Consider the following 22,164-nt stretch of genomic DNA (forward strand, 5'->3'; position numbering starts at 1 on the left):
CAATCTCCCCCTTTGGCTATTCCGTGACAAAACCCTAAAACAGACTCTAGACTTAACATGTGAGTTGGGAACAGTTGAACAAAACTCACTCACACCTAACTCTAGAAGCTGTGAAGCACTTGAATCATAAGAACATGAAACTCCTGAAACACAACAATACACCATGATCATTGTATGCAGAAAAAACATGAAATGTATATGAAACAAGCTTAAGGTGATCAAGCAAAGATGAAGTGAAGATTCAAATCAAGGCTTGATCAACCAAGTAATCACCACAAGGTAGTGATCACAGTGCTCATTCACACTTGGAATGAACACTTGAACATACAACTTAACAAGAACAAAGCAAGATACTTGTATGCTCAACACTCAACCAATGCATAATACACTAAGTATATGCATCTAGGAACAATCCTACAAGGGCACAAGAGTGACAGTACATAAATCAAAATGCAAGACATTTAGATAGAAGTACTGATTTCAACATAGCATAAAAGGCTGCATTAAGCAAGGTACAAACCATAAAGCCTACAGACTATGCATAAAAACATTAACCCTAAAAGCTTACATAAGAACATGGGTACAAACAAGTACAAAACACAATATATCAACTTAAACTGAATAAAATATAACAACTTAAACTGAAGAAGAATGCAAAAAACACTCCCCCTTAGGTAATATCCTCCCCCTCTGATCAGGCCTATCACTCAACAGTGAGAGAGTTGTGAGTTTAATTATGGAAATGCCATTGAAAACATAGTTATGGAAACTGAAAACACTTAAAATGTGTTTTCAGTTTCCATAACTCATCACTCAAAAATCAAAGAATTAAGTGATGGAAACAAAAACTGGAAACAAAATCCAAACGGACTTCTCAGCCATGCGTCCCTCCATTTTTGAGTTATGAGTTATGGAAACAGCAAATCCAAACAGCCCCTTAGTCACCCATGTAAGTTCTTGAATTGCTTTCTCATCTTGAGAAATCAAATTTGAATTATGCAGGATGCTTTTGAACAAAAGCAAGCAACAATGTTTCTTGCTTTAGATAAGCTGTTTGTCTTGCACAATGCCTTATTGCTCGAGTCACGATTAATCAAAGTTGTCTTTATGTACTCTATATCAATATTTATACTCGTGCTCACTAGTATAAAGCCAACTTCCAATGACAGGCCCTGGCTTTATATTGGTAAGTTTATTTACCTTTGTATTCTGAGGTATGTAAAAGTATATATATTTTCTTACAAGAGCTCTAATGTTAATGAATTTTTCTTACAGGTCTATGTGCTGCATTAATTCTTAATTGAATTTGCTATACTTCGATTTGTGCCAATGGGTATTGACCAACAAACATGGTTGATCAATCAAATAAGATCGTTCTTCGTTATTATTGCTTCTGTTCAGATTCTACATGCCATTTTTACATACAGGTACGTCAAAAAGGATTTGATGCAAGCAAAATTTAGGTTAATCCAAATTTTTGTTATGCATGTAAAGTAAGTGTCATCACCATTTTGCAGGGACTTTGAGAGGTTGAATTATGAGATGCTACATGATCTGATCAACAAGGATAAGTCTTGGGATGCAGATAGCAATGTTGGCTGGTCTCAATGGATTGACATTAAGATACTAAATGGCATAGACAATCTCAAGGATTCTAACTGATAGTTTTTAGACCCCTTAAAACACAATTAAATTAACCTAGGTAATTAGCCAAGTTGTTACTTAGTCCAAATTAACAAATCTAGGTTATCACAATCACAAAGATCATATCATGCAAAGCAGCGGAAAGATAAATAACACAAAGATATGATTACCCAGGAAACCAAACCGGTAAAAACCTGGGGAGGATTTGACCTAGCTATCCTCAAGGTAAACTTGAATCCGCTATCTTGAAGGAATCGAAGTTCATACAATAAGACTTACAAGCCCCCACGCTCAACTTCTTATTGCTACCCACTAGTAGAACTTACTGACATGGCCACGTGTAAGCTCCGAATCCACGGACTTCTTCTTTCTTGGATTCACTACCAGATACAAGCACACCCGCTTGTGTTTTCTTTAAGCTTCAATGGTAGCAACTGAGTTGATCATCAAGGTGCAGATAATATTTTCTCCTTGAAAACCCTAAGTTTGTGTAAAGGAAAGCTCCTCTAGATCTCACAAGAGATTTACATAAACAGCAATATGAGCAACACTAAAATGTGGCTAGGGTTTGCCTTTTATACTTATGACAAATTAGAAAACCCTAAAGAGTTTTAAACAACTAGGGCTGAGTTGGAAATCTACAGAAAAAAAAACATTATGCCCGAGATTCGATCGATCGAGCTTAAGCTTCGATCGATCGAGCCAGGCCGAAATGCATAATACTTTCTGCATTAGCTCAATTCCAACTTTACATAAAATGTACAACTTTGAGCAAGACTAAAACACTTCTAAACACATTGTTTTGATCATAGTTTGCCAACAATACACATTAGAGTTCTAAATATATAAATACCTAGTTTTCTTTGTTTTGAGTATGGATTTCTTCCACATGCTTCTTGTCTGTCTGTAGGGATCACCGAAAATGCCTCTTCCTTGTCGATGACTAGGGGTCGCCTCTGAGTCCTCACCACCATCACCATCACTAGCATCATCATCATCATCATCATCATCATCATTATCATCACCGAGATAAGCCAGTCCTCTAGGGTCGTACAAGTCCTTTGAATACTGAGTCACCTCCTACTTGAGGTTCCCAGCCAGCCCAACCAACTCCTCATGCTGCTTGATAGTGGGCTGAAATGTGAAGGGAAACAGATTAGAATGAGCAATTGAAAGTTGCAAGAGAAGAAGATACAAAGAAGAAAGAAATAGGAGAGAACTCACCGCTCGTGTGCTATCTGGAAAAGGATAGCCCATGACATTTGTGTTGCGAGGCACAGGACGCTCCCTAGCAAAGCCATCAGGGTCATAAGCATAGACGTCCAAGGCAGATAAGGAAGGTCAATAGGAACACTAGGAGCAGGGGCATCCTGGTACAAGCATTTTAGTTCAATATCACCATGTACAAGAATGCAAAAGAAGAGAGTGGGAATGGAAAGAATAGGAAGAAAGGACACTACCTCGATGGTAAGAATGGGTTAGTCACAAATTGGAGGTTTGTGGATCAAAGGGAAAGAAGGCTACTACAAGATCAAGTCCAATTGGGTATTGGAGCGATGGTTCAACTGTAGGTTGGTATTTTGGGATAGGCTACGGTAGTTGGTGTTAGGTTCTAAAGTCTTAGGATTTTATGTATTTAGAACTCTAATTTATTTTGTTGGCAAACCATGATCAAAACAATGTGTTTAAAAGTGTTTTAGTCTAGCTCAAAGTTGTTCTTTTAAGTAAAGTAGGAATCGAGTTAAAGCAGGAAAGCATTGTGCCTTTCGGCCTGGCTCGATCGATCGAAAGATAGGCTCGATTGATCGAAGCTCGGGCAGAATGATTTTCTGCAGATTTGTCCAACTCAGCCCTAAGTGTTTTAAAACGTTTTTAGGGTTTCTTATTTTTCCTAAGTGTAAAAGCCAAACCCTAGCCACGTTTCAGTGTTGCTCATAATTGTGGTTTGTGTAAATCTCTTGTGAGATCTAAAGGAGCTTTCCTTTACACAAACTTAGGTTTTTCAAGGAGAAGATTTATCTACGCCTTGATGATCAATTCAGTTACTGCCATTGAAGCTTAAAGAAAACACAAGCAGGTGTGCTTGTATCTGGTGGTGAATCCAAGAAAGAAGGAGTCCGTGGATTCGGAGCTTGCACGTGGTTTTGTCAGTAAGTTCTACTGGTTGGTAGCAATAAGAAGTTGAGCGTGAGGGCCTGTAAGTCATATTGTATGAACTTCGATTCTTTCAAAATAGTGGATTCAAGTTTACCTTGAGGATACCTAGGTCAAATCCTCTCAAGGTTTTTACCGGTTTGGTTTCTTGGGTGATCATATCTTGTGTTATTTATTTTCCGCTGCTTTACATGATTTGATCTTTGTTATTGTGATAACCTAGACTTGTTTAATTGGACTAAGTAACAACTTGGTTAATTACCTAAGTTAAAATGAATTGTTTAAGGGGTCTAAAAACTATCAGTTGGTAAAATTCCTTATACTTGTAACCGCTTGATTGTTAATTAGTGGATTCTTGAGAGTGGTGACCTTAAAATCACCTGATGGGGTTTTTGCCTTGCGAGGTTTTTCCCATTTGTTAACAAATCACCGTGTCTAATTTATTTTCCACTGCACTCAGTATTTTTGGTGATTTGTTGGTGATTTTTTGGTGATTTCACGATTTGCATAAAATTGAACCTAATTAATCAACTTGGGTAATTGAATTAATTAACCGGGGTCAAACTATCTTAACCCAACAAATGAGACCTATGAATAGTAGCAAAAATAAGCTGAATACTTAAAAAATGTGGCTTTTAAGCAATCCTAAACGCACAATTAATGCATGAGCCTGGACTCACTAAGTTAGGGTCCAACCGATTCTTCAGCTCCTTCAAAACCTCTATATCCCCCTAAAATGTTTTTGATTCTGTTGTAAACGAATATCGGTAGGTGAAAGTAGAAGAAAGGGGAATTTTTAGGTAATAATTGTGCAATAATTGTTTAAAGATTTAGTTGAGCAATTATTGCGGTCAATGGTAAGCTTCAAAAAAAGGGCTCCAACTAAGGATGATCAAACCCATTGGGTAATGGGTATCCGACCCTACCCAACCCGAAAGTTTCAGCCGATATTATTTATTCAGTTTTTAATGAGTATAACATAATCAGGTTGGATTTTATCCAAACTCGAACCAAAAAAAAAACACACACACACACACACACAAAAACACAAAAACAAAAACAAAAACAAAACAAAATAACACAAAACGAATTTGAAGCTGGAGAATACATAATCAGATAGAGGAAGTCATGGACAACACATACTAGTATACTACTGGACTACATGCTATGCAATTATTAAAAAAAATATGTATTATAATACCACTTCCTATTTTGTATAGAGGAAGTCATATACCATTCATTAAGAATATATATAATTAATAGCAACTTCCTATTAATCAAGAATACATACCCTCTAAATGTGTCATTAATTTTTAGAAATCAGGAAAAATCTGAAATTTATAGATTTCTAAATTTGTTCGTATAAAGATCTTTCCTTGAAATTCAAAATTTATAGATTTCTAATTTTGTTTGGACAAAGCTCTCTCCTATATATACATGTATGCAGAAGAACATCAACAGTAAGGGTGCAAAAGTAAACAAAAAAAAAAGCTTAGCAATTGTATACACAAAGACATAAGAGATGGAGAAATATTCCATCAAGTTGGCTTTTTTAATTGCCCTCTTAGTTCTTGGCTCTTGTAAGAATCTCATCCTATATTTTTACTTAATTTTTTTTTCTTATATGTATATAGTACTATATGGCCTTATTGTTCTTGCAAATAATTATAAACTTTGAAATAATTCAGTATTTTAAATAGGTTTGGTACCTCTAATATGATATAAATTTATGTAAAAATTAAGAAATATATACTTCTATTCATCACAAAAAATGAATGGTAATTTTAATGTTCTATATATATATATATATATGCAAAATTATTCATTATTCAAGTCTGTGTCATAGGATAAAAAATTTTAATTCATTCACTCAAGTAAAATTTAGATTCCCTCGTACTCACATTATTCTACATTTAGGTAAACAATTTTGTATACAATTATTTAATCTTTATTCATTTAAGAGAGAAAATGAACATTAGTGTTTCTAACAAAGATTTGAAAAATGCATAAGTGATTAATTTTTTGGATTTTACTTATTCATTTTTTTTTTATGTACAACGGTACCTTGTTTTATATATATATAACTAGTATAATGGCACCATTTTATAATTTTAATGATTTTAAATGTTTCCTAGTTAAATAAAATTTATATAACGCAATCATTAACAAATACAATAATTGCAGGTTTTAAGTTGGATGTTGAAGGACTTAAACAAGTAAAATGCAATACTGTTAAAGAGTGCAGTGATCCACGATATTGTTATTGCCACCAGGTTTTGAAGTTGTGTTTCTGTGATCCCCCCTCTAAACAAGAAATTGTAGATAAAGTCTTCAATAATCACTTGGAAGGACAAAATGAAAACTTGTTGCATTAACTTCAACCCTTTAAGTTGTATTTCGGAATATATTGTAATACTCAGGATATCCTATTATACAAGAAAAATAAATCAAGGATCCTATTAATAAATGTAATAAGGGCACAATTAAAGATTAGTAAATCTTCAATTATTCAAACAGCTAAAAAATTAGCATTAAACTCTATATATTTGCACATTTTCTTCCATACTCTTTTACTTTAAATCATTGACATAATATGATGAAATTTGTTGATTTATACGATATAAGTTTTTATCTATACTAGGATCATGCATGTTCTAGAGAACGATCAAACTAATTTCCCTAACAACCCCTCACCCCTCCAAAATGGTAGATATATAAAATTAAATCATCAATTTCAAGTATCGTTGTTCAAAATAACGAGAAAACTATAGTTTAAAAAGTGTTGTTAAAACACGTGTTTAAAGTATTCATAATGCAAAAAAGGTGTTTGGTACCCTGTTTCAAATAACATATTTTAAAATATAGAAAAGGATAATTATGTTTGGTATGTGTTTGCTTTTTTTAAAAAAAATCTTACAAGCAAAGTAAAAGCATATTTATTTTATTGGAAGAGAGAGGAACTCCCTCGTTACCAATGCAAACCCTTTCCTTCTCTCTTTTCTTTTCTCCTCTATTGCTCCATCTTTCTTTTCTTTTCTTTTTTGTGTCCTCAAAACCCATTGCTCGACCCTCCCTCTCGATGGTTCTAGAAAATAAAACCCCGTTGAAATTTCAAAGGAGAGAAATTTCTTGGGTTTTGTTTTCACTATTGACATGCCATTTTCTCATTGATTTTTCAAATAAAATCTCTTCACTGATACAGTAAAAGAAACCATGTGAAATTTCAAAACGAGCTGTGAGATGTGGAACTTTTTCATGGGTTCTAATTGAGTGGAAAATATCCTTACTTGTTCAGTTTGTTCTTTTGTTCTCCTTGTTGACATGCCCTTTCCTCTTAAATTTTTTTAAATAAAAAGATCTTCACTAATACAAGAAGAAAAAATCATTAGAATTTTCTAGAAGAGCTATGAGATGTGGAAATTTTCTTGGGTTTTGTTTGTTTAGATCGATGGAAGAATTCATTGACTTGAGACGTTAAGGGAAGCAAGTGTGAATTGAAGGAGATAGTTAGAGAAAGGAGTGCTAGAGACGTGACAGATAGAGAAGACTGTTTAAGTGTTTTCTAATCAAGTGGGACCTGTGGGTTCCAGTTAGCTCAACTGGTAAAGTCTCTGATGGTTGAATAAGAAATCTGGGGTTTAATCCCCGTCTACACCAAAAACCAATTGGTGTCTTGGTCTAATGATAAAAGAGTTATTATTAGAAACAGACGCCATAGGTTAAAACTATCTAAAAAAAAAAAACAAGTAGTTCCCATGGTTTTTAGCATATTTACAAAAGTGCCAATAAGTAATGTTATTTTAAAATTGAAAACTGGTAAGAGTAGGTTTTTAAATTCAGTGTTTAAACACCGCAATATGAGAAATGTAACTCAAACATTTCAGTAAAAAACACCCTTACCAAACGCTTTTTTTTTATTAGGCCCACAATTCAGTGTTTAAATACTAAAAACTGTTAGGAAACCAAAAGTTGGGCATCCTTATTGGCCTAGAAACATATCCAAAAGAAAGAACTTGAAATGAGGAAGCCAAATCATGTAACATTGTCTCTAAGCTGATGGAAATTTCAAGTGTGTTTGTATAGGTTCATGGAAAACGGTGTTTTAAATTTAAAATTAGTGTTTGTAAAAAAAAAAAGAATTATAAGGAGTTGTAGTTGTAAAACAGAGTCTTGGATTTTAAAAATGTTCTTTTAAGCTCTCAAAACGCCTAACCAAACGGACCCTTCAAGAGATGATGTTTCTATTGATTGTAGCACAGTGGCGTTCTAGGATTATTATTTAGGGTGATCAATACGAAACATAAATTATACAAAATTTAAAACAAAAGAGAACTTGAATATATTGACATCACAACAAAAAAACAAAAACAAAAACTGAAATACATAAAGTTTTTACATTCGCTTTCTATGATGTTTTATATTTTGCATTATCAATCTTACAAGCTACATCTCTCTGGGATTATTGTTCCTTCTAAGCTATTGTTTCTCATGGAGATTTGAACCAGCGAAGATGGAAAAACCCATGGGATTTTGCTAGAGATGGCATTGCTGCTAGCATCTAAAAAGGAAAACTTTTTCAAAGAACCCAATTCAGGAAACTTGTATGTGATCTTGTTTGATTGGAGTTCGAGTCTTTTTAAGCCCACAAGGTTGTTGAAATTTGCTGGAATTTCTCCCTCCAGCTTGTTGTTAACGAGGTAAAGCTCCTCAGGCTCAGTGAGTGAGCTAATCAAGGTAGGTATTTTGTCGAAGAACAAGTTCATTGAGAGACCGAGTCACCACAGACGAGTCAGGTTAGGGAGTGAGTCAGGAAATGGATTAGAGAAGAAGTTGTTGGAGCGGTCAAGGGTGTCTAAGCAAGGGATGTTCCAAGAAATGTGATAGGCTAAGAATGTATTGGTCCCTTGTGATGAATTAACCAATTAATTTAGCCAAGTGAATTAATTAAGTTAATTAACATGCAAAGCGCGTGGTAGCACAAACAAATCACCAAATAACTAAATGCAGCGGAAATTAAATTGACATGGTGATTTCTTTACAAATGGGGAAAACCTACACGACAAAAACCTCACCAGGTAATTTTAAAGTCACCATTCCCAAGAATCCACTATTATCAAAACAAACGGTTACAAGTAAGGGAATCACAGTAACTTATAGCAACCTACAGTTGAACCTTTACCTCAATACCCAATTGGACTCGTTCTGTAGTGACAATCTCTCCTTTTAATGCGCGGATTCCAGTACGCGACTTAATTACCAACTACAGAAGAATGTTGGCTGTAAAGTTCTTTAGTTCATCACACGATGAAGATCGCGAAGCTCCTTGGTCACAAAACCCTACGGTGCACAAACACAGCAGCTTCTTCAAGAGAAAGATGAATTTGGGAAAAGTTTTGTCTCTGTTCACAATTTGCATAAGCAAGACTTTGCTTCACACTTGTGCAACTTGTATAACCTTTGATGGCCCTTAAAATAATCCTTATATATGTTTAGGGTTGTGAGAAAAGAAAGCCTAAACAAATACTCATGGATTGGATGTAAAACAACTTTGAGAAACTGAGTCTCATAAACCTCGATAGATAGCCATCTATCGAGCTAGCTGTCGAGCCACGGGCTTCAACAGCTTTTAAACCTCGATAGATGCTAGCTGTCGAGTTTTAAATTACAGCACTTTCTTACTTGATTCTTGGACAGACTTGCATGGCTTTAACACTTGAATTTGAAACCTTGGTCCTTGAATTATTAAACAAATCCTAGATCTATACAATTACAAGTAAAGTGCATTTTGTCAAAAGATTAGCCAATTACATAAAATAGTGACATATGTTCCTAACATTGAATCACATATGTCCTAACAAAATGGAAGAGAGTGAACCGTTGTAACCTGCCTGGTCATGACTGATTTCGGTGACTCAGCTCATTTATGAGACATTGAGGTCGAAACGAAACCCACACATGAACCAGTTGCTGAAGAGGTTGTTGCATGGGTCAACATTGAAGTCCCAGGAGTTAGTGTCTATTTGGGAGTCTTGAAACTGGATCTCGCGACTAGCAAGTCGCTAGAATGGCACACGTGTAAAGCATGCAGGGGGAGCTGAAGGGTCACACTATTTGTTGCACTACAGGACAAAACTTCTAGTCTGGCCAGGCAGTTAGTTCATGACTCAAACTCGCAACTCGTTCCAGTCGCGAGCACGAGTTGCCAGAATGCCCTGTTTGGTTGTAATTGACTCTTCGCAAGCCTCATACACCCTACTATAAATACCCTTATACCCATGAAATGCAGAGAGCTTCCAAAGAGAATTTTGGATGGGAAACCTTAGAGAAAAACAAGATTGACTCATCCACATTCTTCATCTTTTGATTCTCCAAATTCCTCAACTCTCACCCTCTCCATTGATATATCCTTGAGAGGTACATTAGCCAAATCCTTATCTCATCATACCCATATCTGTGAGAAGCTATTTTGGTGCTAGGGAAGTAGTTCAGAAGGGGCCAATTCAATTTGGTTGATGCAATGGGCTATTGTGGGATCTGCTAAGATAGGGAAGACAAGGTTCGGCGTAACCCTGTTGGAGCAAGAAGCTTAGAGGGCTTAGGTGCATTGAGTGGATTAGGCTTAGAGGGTCTTCTACTATTCATATATCCCAACTTCATTCTCTAGTGGATTATTGACCGCTTGGAGGGCGGCGGAGAGGTTTTACGCCGAGTACTTCGGTTTCCTCTTCGATAAAACATCGTCGTGTTATATTTGTGTTTGCATCATTCTTCCCTTTCTCTTTACCTTTTAATTACTACTGTGATTGTGATTAATTATGGTTTAGAGTGTGTTACATGTTGGGTTTAGCTTATATTCATATTCCGCACATATACTGTTTGATTATAAGGTTGTATTGGTAATTTGTAAATTGGGAGTCTAAATGTTCATTGGTGTTTTCTACACTATTTGAACATTCAGGAGCAAAGGTTCAACTGTAGGTTGATATTTCGGGATAGGCCAAGGTAGCTGGTAAGATTCCTTATACTTGTAGCCACTTGATTGTTGATTAGTGGATTCTTGGGAGTAATGACCTTAAAATCACCTGCTAGGGTTTTTGCCTTGTGAGGTTTTCCCCATTTATCAACAAATCACCATGTCTAATTTATTTTCCGTTGCACTTAGTATTTTTGGTGATTTATTGGTGCATTCATAATTTGCATACAATTCAACCTAATTAATCAACTTAGGTAATTGAATTAATTAACGGGATCAAGCTATCTTAACCCAACAAGTGGTATCAGAGCATGCACACACTTTGCTGTGTGATCTATTGACTCCTGTTGTTATGGATCGCAGGCAATCCCTAATTGTTCCTCCTTTATTTGATGGTAGTAACTATGCATATTGGAAAGTATGCATGAGAGCGTTTTTACTATCTTTAGATAAGAAAGTATGGCTTGCAGTTGACGTAGGTTGGACGTAGCCTGAAAAGCCACCAGCCATCTGGGATGATGCAAAGATCAAAGCTGCAAATTTTAACAGTAAAGCACTGAATGTTCTGTTTAGTGCTATGACCAATGAAGAATTGAAGAAGATCTCTTCCACTGACAATACGAAAGAAGCATGGACTATTCTTCAAAAAGATCTCTTTCTGTAGACTTCGCATCACATATGACAGAATCTATTATAGATTGCTATCGAGACACAACCACATGTGATAAGCTCATCTTTCCATCAACTATCACGCACATTCTCACTCACTTGCACGTCACCATTCCTTTTTCTCCCCTCTTCTATGTCATAGGTGCCATGAGCAAGAAGTCTATTCGGAGGAGTGCAGCGCAGCTTGCTGTGAAGTAGCCTTGTGTGGAGCCTTGAAATGTAGCCCCTACAAACCTTGCAGCCCCTTCCTCTCAATCCTCTTCCTCATTTAGGGCACCTGTCTCCCTTGTGGAAGTCATGGAGCAACTTCATCATATGCATGCTGATTTTGGTAGTCATCTTGACCATCTATCCAATGAGATGTGTCAAATGAACATCAAAATCGGTCGCATCACTTGCCCGCTAGTCTCGCCATGGTGGTTTCGCACCCTCAACTTCACCTGAGCATGTTGAGGAGTCCTCTTCTTTGGATGGTGGAGATGATGATGGTGATGATGCTTTTGGCTCTGAGTATGATGATGAGATGACGAACTCTCAGTGATACACCTTTTGTCACTTGTGACAAAAATGGGAAGTAGTTTTATAGATGAGAGTAGTCTTGTTGTTAGGGGGAGAGCTCGCATAGGATATACTAGATAGTGGGATAGTGTTTTGGGGGATGTAGTAAGGTTTTGGTGTCTTTCTTTTCTCATTACATGTACCATGGTCTTGAGACCACTTTTGTTACATTCATTGTATTCTTTGATATATATATATATATATATATGAGTTGATGTATGTTTTCTTTACCTTTGTCTCACATGTGTTGTTTCTTATTGTGTACAACTTGTCTATGTTTCACACTTGATCTTGTTTAATCATTTCAGATAAGACAGGTTGCAAGTTTATCAAGACATGATCTCTCTTTTTGCAAAGTTTTCAAGAGTTCGTTGTAGGGCTAGACATATGTACTTTTGTAAATTATGGGATAGTTGTGTTAGACTTCTCTCATAATAGCTTTTTGTGGTTTTATCATGGATTTCCAAAGAGGGAGATTGTTAGAGTCATATTTTATTGTAATTGGCTAATTCTATGACAAAATGCACTTTACTTGTAATTGGGTAGATCTAAGATGGGTTTAGTACTTCAAGAAACATGTTGTTCAAGTCAAGTATTAAAGACATGAAGATTGATCCAAGAATCAAGTGAAGAAAAGCTATTCACTAAGTCACGACAGATAGCTCGATAGAAGCCTGCTATCAAGACTTAATGTGAAGCTCGATAAATAGCTCGACAGCAGCTCGATCTATCGAGAACTACGATTTTAGAATTTCCAAATCTGAAATTCGGCCCAATCTTGTGCGGTTGTTTAGGGTTTCTTTTCTGATAACCCTAGACATATTTAAGGTTTATTTTAAGAGTTGTCACACACGAATATAAAGACCAAGATACTTATTTTCTCTGTGTGAAGCTATTGCATTTGTGCGCCATAGGATTTTGTAACCAAGTGCTTCCCGATCTTCATTATTGACGAAGTGAAGAACTTTGCAGTCAACAACATCTTTTCAAATTGCTGGAGTTTGTCACGCACTAGGATCCATGCAAAGGGTTAGTCACAAATTGGAGGTTTGTGCTTCAAAGGGAAAGAAGGCTACTACAAGATCAAGTCCAATTGGGTATTGGAGCGATGGTTCAACTGTAGGTTGGTATTTCGGGATAGGCTACGGTAGTTGGTAAAATTCCTTATACTTGTAACCGCTTGATTGTTAATTAGTGGATTCTTGGGAGTGGTGACCTTAAAATCACCTGGTGGGGTTTTTGCCTTGCGAGGTTTTTTCCCATTTGTTAACAAATCACTGTGTCTAATTTATTTTCCGCTGCACTTAGTATTTTTGGTGATTTGTTGGTGCTTTCACGATTTGCATAAAATTGAACCTAATTAATCAACTTGGGTAATTGAATTAATTAACCGGGGTCAAACTATCTTAACCCAACAAATGAAACTTATGAATAGTAGCAAAAATAAGTTGAATACTTAAAAAATCTGGCTTTTAAGCAATCCTAAACGCACAATTAATGCATGAGCCTGGACTCACTAAGTTAGGGTCCAACCCATTCTTCAGCTCCTTCAAAACCTCTATATCACCCTATAATGTTTTTGATTCTGCTGTAAAAGAATATTGGTAGGCGAAAGGTGAAGAAAGGGGAATTTTTAGGTAATAATTGTGCAATAATTGTTTAATGATTCAGTTGAGCAATTATTGCGGTCAATGGTAAGCTTCAAAACAATGGGCTCTAGTTAGGGATGACCAAACCCGTTGGGTAATGGGTATCCGACCCTACCCAACCCAAAAGTTTTCGCTGATATTATTTATTTAGTTTTTACCGAGTATAACATAATCAGGTTGGATTTTATCCAAACAAAAAAAAAAAAAAAAAAAAAAAAAAAAAAAAAAAAAAAAAAAACCACACAAAAACAAAAACAAAAACAAAACAAAATAACACATAACAAATATGAAGCTGGAGAATACATAATCAGATAGAGGAAGTCATGGACAACACATACTAGTATACTACTGGACTACATGCTATGCAATTATTAAAAAAAATATGTATTATAATAGCACTTCCTATTTTGTATAGAGGAAGTCATATACCATTTATTAAGAATATATATAATTAATAACAACTTCCTATTAATCAAGAATACATACCCTCTAAATGTGTCATTAATTTTTAGAAATCAAGAAAAATCTGAAATTCATAGATTTCTAAATTTGTTTGTATAAAGATCTTTCCTTGAAATTCAAAATTTATAGATTTCTAATTTTGTTTGGCCAAAGATCTCTCCTATATATACATGTATGCAGAAGAACATCAACAGTAAGAGTGCAAAAGTAAACACACACACACACACACACACACACACACAGTAAAAAGAAAAAAGAAAAAAAAAAAAAAAGAGCTTAGCAATTGTATACACAAAGACATAAGAGATGGAGAAATATTCCTTTAAGTTGGCTTTTATAATTGCCCTCTTATTTCTTGGCTCCTGTATGAATCTCATCCTACATTTTTACTTAATTTTTTTTCTCTTATATGTATATAGTACTATATGACCTTATTGTTCTTGCAAATAATTATAAACTTTGAAATAATTCAGTATTTTAAATAGGTTTGGTACCTCTAGTATGATATAAATTTTTGTAAAAATTAAGAAATATATACTTCTATTCATCGCAAAAAATGAATGGTAATTTTAATGTTTTATATATATATATATATATATATGCAAAATTATTCAGTATTCAAGTTTGTGTCATAGGATAAAAAATTTTAATTCATTCACTCAAGTAAAATTTAGATTCCCTCTTACTCACATTATTCTACATTTAAATAAACAATTTTGTATACAATTATTTAATCTTTACTCATTTAAGAGAGTAAATGAACATTAGTGTTTCTAACAATGATTTGAAAAATGCATAATATTTGGATTACAAAAAATTAACATTAGTTATCATTCACATAAGTGATCAATTTTTTGGATTTTATTTATTCATTTTTTTTTTATGTACAACGATACCTTGTTTTATATATATATATAACTAGTATAGTGCCACCATTTTATAATTTTAATGATTTTAAATGTTTCCTAGTTAAATAAAATTTATATAATGCAATCATTAACAAATACAATAATTGCAGGTTCTAAGTTGGATGTTGAAGGACTTAAACAAGTTAAATGCAATACTGTTAAAGAGTGCAGTGATCCACGATATTGTTATTGCCACCAGGTTTTGAAGTTGTGTTTCTGTGATCCCCCCGCTAAACAAGAATTTGTAGATAAAGTCTTCAATAATCACTTGGAAGGACAAAATGAAAACTTGTTGCATTAACTTCAACCCTTTAAGTTGTATTTCGGAATAAATTGTAATTCTCAGGATATCCTATTATACAAGAAAAATAAATCAAGGATCCTGTTAATAAATGTAATAAGGGCACAATTAAAGATTAGTAAATCTTCAATTATTCAAAAAGCTAAAAAATTAGCATTAAACTCTATATATTTGCACATTTTCTTCCATACTCTTTTACTTTAAATCATTGACATAATATGATGAAATTTGTTGATTTATACGATATAAGATTTTATCTATACTAGGATCATGCATGTTCTAGAGAACGATCAAACTAATTTCCCTAACAACCCCTCACCCCTCCAAAATGGTAGATATATAAAATTAAATCATCAATTTCAAGTATCGTTGTTCAAAATAACGAGAAAACTATAGTTTAAAAAGTGTTGTTAAAACACGTGTTTAAAGTATTCATAATGCAAAAAAGGTGTTTGGTACCCTGTTTCAAATAACATATTTTAAAATATAGAAAAGGATAATTATGTTTGGTATGTGTTTGCTTTTTTAAAAAAATCTTACAAGCACAGTAAAAGCATATTTATTTTATTGGAAGAGAGAGAAACTCCCTCGTTACCAATGCACACCCTTTCCTTCTCTCTTTTCTTTTCTCCTCTATTGCTCCATCTTTCTTTTCTTTTCTTTTTTGTGTCCTCAAAACCCATTGCTCGACCCTCTCTCTCTCTCGATGATTCTAGAAATAAAACCCAAGTGAAATTTCAAAGGTGAGAAATTTCATGGGTTGTGTTTTCACTATTGACATGGCATTTTCTTATTGATTTTTCAAATAATATCTCTTCACTGATATAGGAAAAGAAACCATGTGAAATTTCAAAACGAGCTGTGAGATGTGGAACTTTTTCATGGGTTCTGATTGAGTGGAAAATATCCTTACTTGTTCAGTTTGTTCTTTTGTTCTACTTGTTGACATGCCCTTTCCTCTTAAAATTTTTTAAATAAAAAGATCTTCACTAATACAAGAAGAAAAAATCGTTAGAATTTTATAGAAGAGCTATGAGATGTGGAAATTTTCTTGGATTCTGTTTGTTTAGATCGATGGAAGAAATCATTGACTTGAGACGTTAAGGGAAGCAAGTGTGAATTGAAGGAGATAGTGAGAGAAAAGAGTGCTAGAGACGTGACAGAGAGAGAAGACTGTTCAAGTGTTTTCTAATCAAGTGGGACCTGTGGGTTCCAGTTAGCTCAACGGGTAAAGTCTCTGATGGTTGAATAAGAAATCTGGGGTTCAATTCCCGCCGACACCAAAAACCAATTGGTGTCTTGGTCTGATGATAAAAGAGCTATTATTAGAAACGAACGCCATAGGTTAAGACTATCTAAAAAAAAAAAAAAAATCAAGTAGTTCCCTTGGTTTTTAACATATTTACAAAAGTGCCAATAAGTAATGTGATTTGAAAATTGAAAACTAGTAAGAGTAGTTTTTTGAATTCAGTGTTTAAACACCCTAATATGAGAAGTGTAACTCAAACATTTCAGTAAAAAACACCCTTACCAAATGCTTTTTTTTTAGGCCTACAGTTTAGTGTTTAAATACTAAAAACTATTAGGAAACCAAAAGTTGGGCCTCCTTATTGACCTAGAAACATATCCAAAAGAAAGAACTTGAAATGAAGAAGCCAAATCATGTAACATTGTCTCTAAGCTGCTGGAAATTTCAAGTGTGTTTGTATAAGTTCATGGAAAACGGTGTTTTAAATTTAAAATTAGTGTTTGTAAAAAAAAAAAAAAAGAATTATGAGGAGTTTTGGTTGTAAAACAGAGTTTTGGATTTTAAAAATGTTCATTTAAGCTCCCAAAACGCCTAACCAAACGGACCCTTCGAAAGGTGATGTTTCTATTGATTGTAGCACAGTGGCATTCTAGGATTATTATTTAGGGTGATCAATAAGAAACATAAATTATACAAAATTTAAAACAAAAGAGAACTTGAATATATTGACATCACAACAAAAAAACAAAAACAAAAATTGAAATACATAAATTCTTTACATTTGCTTTCTATGATGTTTTATATTTTGCATTATCAATCCTATAAGCTACATCTCTTTTAGTGTACATGGCCAAACAATCATTCATCCATTGATTTCCCATTTGATTGATTTATTTCAAATTTGTTAAGATTTGAATGAGTTCTTTTTAAAAAAAAAAAATTAAGATTAACAAATTTCTACTTTTGTTGTTAGGCTTTTTAATTTTTATTTTCCAAATTTTAGATTAAATTAGTTTATTATTATGTTTTTTTTTTCATTATTAAAAAGGCCAAGATATTGTTCAGAGGATCATATTCAAACTTGTGGCTGTCAAAAACTCAATAAAAGAAACACAGCTTGAAATCAAGTATGGCTTGCAGTTGACGTAGGTTGGACGTAGCTTGAAGAGCCACCAGCCATTTGGGATGATGCAAAGATCAAAGCTGCAAGTTTTAAAAGTAAAGCTCTGAATGTTTTGTTTAGTGCTATGACCAATGAAGAATTCAAGTAGATCTCTTCCACTGACAATACGAAAGAAGCATGGACTATTCTTCAAAAACATCTCTTTCTATAGACTTTCCATCACATATGATAGAATCTATTATAGATTGCTATCGAAACACTACCACATGTGATAAGCTCATCTTTCCTTCAACTATCACGCACATTCTCACTCATTTGCACGTCACCATTCCTTTTTCTCCTCTCTTCTATGTCATTGGTGCCATGAGCAAGGAGTCTATTCGAAGGAGTGCAGCGCAGCTTGCTGTGAAACGGCCTTGTGTGGAGCCTTGAGATGTAGCCCCTACAAACCCTGCAGCCCTTTCCTCTCAATCCTCTTCATCATTTGCCCCTTCTTCCTCATTTAGGGCACCTGTCTCCCTTGTGGAAGTCATGGAGCAACTTCAGCATATGCATGCTGATTTTGGTAGTCATCTTGACCATCTATCCGATGAGATGTGTCAAATGAACATGAAAATCGGTCACATCGCTTGACTGCTAGTCTCGCCGTGGTGGTTTTGCACCCTCATCTTCACCTGAGCATGTTGAGGAGTCCTCTTCTTTGGACGGTGGAGATGATGATGGTGATGATGCTTCTGGCTCTGAGTATGATGATGAGATGACGAACTCTCAGTTATACACCCTTTGTCACTTGTGACAAAAAGGGGGAGTAGTTATATAGATGAGAGTAGTCTTGTTGCTAGGGGGAGAGCTCGCATAGGATATACTAGATAGTGGGATAGTGTTTTGAGGGATGTAGTGAGGTTTTGGTGTCTTTCTTTTCTCATTACATGTACCATGGTGTTGTGACGACTTTTGTTACATACATTGTATTCTTTGATATATATATATATAAATATATATCAATATAATTACCCATTTGGTAATTGCCCCCTATTCCCAACAAAAGAGACTTAGTTAACAGACTTAGCAAAGCAGTGGTTTTCAGTAAGTTTGACATGAAGAGTGGTTTTTGGCAGATACAAATTAAAGAGTCTGATAGGTACAAGACAGCCTTCACCACACCCTTTGGCCATTACGAATGGAATGTAATGACCTTTGGTCTTAAGAATGCACCTTCTAAATTCCAAAACATCATGAATGAGATTTTCAATCCATTCTCCAGTCATATCAATGTGTACATTGATGATGTACTTATTTTCTCAGAATCCCTGAACCAACATTGGAAGCATCTTAGAACATTCTTCCAAACCATCAAACATAATGGTCTTGTTGTTTCAGCTCCAAAGATCAAACTTTTCCAAACCAGTGTCCGATTCTTAGGCTTTGATATAAGACATGGTGTCATCAAACCCATAGATAGAGCCATTCAGTTTGCAGAAAAGTTTCCAGATGAGATCCTAGAAAAGACCCAACTTCAAAGGTTCCTAGGATCCCTCAATTACATTTCTGATTTCTATCAAAATCTTAGGCAACAATGCAAGCCTCTTTTTGATAGACTTTGAACCAATCATCCTCCTTGGACACCCACTCATACATTGGTTGTTCAACAAATCGAAAAATATGTCAAAACACTCCCTTGTCTAGGAATCCCCTCAGAAAATTCCTTCAAGGTCGTCCAGACAGATGCCTCTAATTTATATATATGAGTTGATGTATGTTTTCTTTACCTTTGTCTCACATGTGTTGTTTCTTATTGTATACAACTTGTCTATGTTTCACACTTGATCTTGTTTAATCATTTCAAATAAGACAGGTTGCAAGTTTATCATGCCATGATCTCTCTTTTTGCAAAGTTTTCAAGAGTTCATTGTAGGGCTAGACTTTTGTACTTTTGTAAATTATGGGATAGTTGTGTTAGACTTCTCTCATAATTGCTTTTTGTGGTTTTATCATGGATTTCCAAAGGGGGAGATTGTTAGAGTCATATTTTATTGTAATTGGCTAATCTTTTGACAAAATGCACTTTACTTGTTATTGGGTAGATATAAGATGGGTTTAGTACTTGAAAAAACATGTTGTTCAACTCAAGTATTAAAAACATAAAGATTGATCCAAATAACAAGTGAAGAAAAACTGTTCACTAAGTCTCGACAGATAGCTCGATAGAAGCCTGCTATCAAGACTTAATGTGAAGCTCGATAAATAGCTCGACAGCAGCTCGATCTATCGAGAACTACGATTTTAGAATTTCCAAATCTGAAATTCGGCCCAGTCTTGTGCAGTTGTTTAGGGTCTCTTATCTCATAACCCTAGACATATTTGAGGCTAATTTTAAGAGTCATCACACATGAATATAAAGACCACGATAATTATTTTCTCTGTGTGAAGCTACATGAAAGTTCAAAAACGTGTACAAAAACACTTTTGAACGTTTAGACCCCCAAAAACCAACTTAATCAACACAAGCAATATGTTAAACAACTAGTGTGCGGAAACTTAACATATGCTATAATTTGGAATTGGTTGAACAACTATCTAAGCCATAACAAAATAAACCACAGCAGATAAAGTAAAGGCAGAGATAGAGAGGAAGGAAGATGCAAACACAGAGATAACACCCGGATGTGTTATCGAAGAGGAAACCGAAGACCTCGGCGAAAAAACCTCTCCGCCGCCCTCCAAGCGGTAATCAATCCACTAGAAAATACAGTTGGGATACAAGGACAGCAATAGACCCTCCAAGCCTAATCTACCCAATGCACCTAAGCCCTCCAAGCTTCTTGCTCCAACGAGGTTGCGCCGAACCTTTTTCTTTTCTAGCTTTCCGGATTCCGCTACTACACCGTAGCATCAACCAATGAATATTGGCTCCTTCCTAACTGCTTCCCAGAACTCCAAACGTCTGTCTCACAGGGATGATAATGGTGAGAACCAGGTTTGGTATAATGCCTCTCAAGGATTTGACAATGGAGAGGAAGAGAGTGAGGGAATTTGATGAGACTCTAAGGTAGAGATTGTGGGTGAAACAATCTGGTTTTTCTTTAGGGTTTCTCTCTCAAAATTCTCTCTGGAAGCTCTCTTTCAATCGTGGGTTAAAAGGGTATTTATACTGAAGTGGAGTGGAATGCGAAACGTCAGGTTTTTCCAAAACAGGGGTGGCTCGCGGCTTGACCTCGCGGCTTGACTAAGTCGCGAGTTCCAGTCGCGAGTTAACCGTATGGCCAGTTGTCCTGTTTTGTCCTGTAGTGCTCCAGCTAGCATGACTGTTCATCTTCCAGCATGCTTGGCACGTGTGCATCTTCTGGCGGGTTGAAGCCGCGAGTCCACCCGCGAGTCCCAGCCGCGACACTCTGTTTTCTTGCACACTCTTGAGCAATCTTCACACTATCTCACTCACTACCCTTACAACAATCCCACCTAAATACAGGGTTACTAAATGCTGAATTACAAGCAAATTTGGCACGGAATAAAGCCAATTAGATGGTTGAATAAATTCAACCTTACAATCTCCCCCTTTGGCTATTCCGTGACAAAACCCTAAAACAGACTCTAGACTTAACATGTGAGTTGGGAACAGTTGATCAAAACTCACTCACACCTAACTCTAGAAGCTGTGAAGCACTTGAATCATATGAACATAGACTCCTGAAACACAACAATACACCATGATGATTGTAAGCAGAAAATTATAAATGCATATGAAACAGGCAATATGAGATCAAGCAAAGATGGAGTTAATAAACAAATCATGGCTTGATCAACCAAGTGAACACCACAAGGTAGTGATCACAATGTTCATTCACACTTGGAATGAACACAAGGACATACAAGTTAACAAGCACAAGGCAAGACACTTGTATGTTCAAACACTCAACCAATGCATAGCACACAAGGCATATGCATCTAGGAACAATCCTACAAGGGCACAAGAGTGACAGTACAACAACCACAATGCAGAACATTTAGATTAAAGTACTGATTTCAACATAGCATAAAGGCTGCACTTAAGCATGGTACATACCATAAAGCCTACAAACTATGCATAAAACAATAACCCTAAAAGCTTACAAAAGCACATGGGTACAAACACATTATATTGAATAAAAACTTAAACAATATAAACTAAAAGTGCATAAAGTTTCTCCCCTTCAAAGTGATGAGAAGCTGTGATGCACTTGGAACATATATACTTGTAACCTGAAACACTTGCACAAAACACATTAGACCCTCAAGGTAAAGCAAGTAATAAAAGGACAAGTATAATGTAACACGCAAATTGCGATCAAGTAAACATGATGTAAAACATATGAGCAACTTGATCAAACACCAAAACAGTCATATAGAAATGACTACAATGAACACATAGCAAAGCAATTGATCATCCGAACATGCATTCAATGAAGCACTATAGCATAAGGAAGTATGCATGTCC

At 35.3% G+C, this 22,164-nt stretch overlaps 1 pseudogene; it reads right to left on the reverse strand.

Moving 5' to 3' along the window:
* Positions 1-2,724: 2,724 nt before the first annotated feature.
* Positions 2,725-18,192, reverse strand: LOC126696160 (receptor-like protein 35; annotated as a pseudogene).
* Between the last annotated feature and the right edge of the window lie 3,972 nt (positions 18,193-22,164).

This window comes from Quercus robur, chromosome 8 (assembly GCF_932294415.1).
Source record: "Quercus robur chromosome 8, dhQueRobu3.1, whole genome shotgun sequence".
NCBI classification, from domain to species: Eukaryota; Viridiplantae; Streptophyta; class Magnoliopsida; order Fagales; family Fagaceae; genus Quercus; species Quercus robur.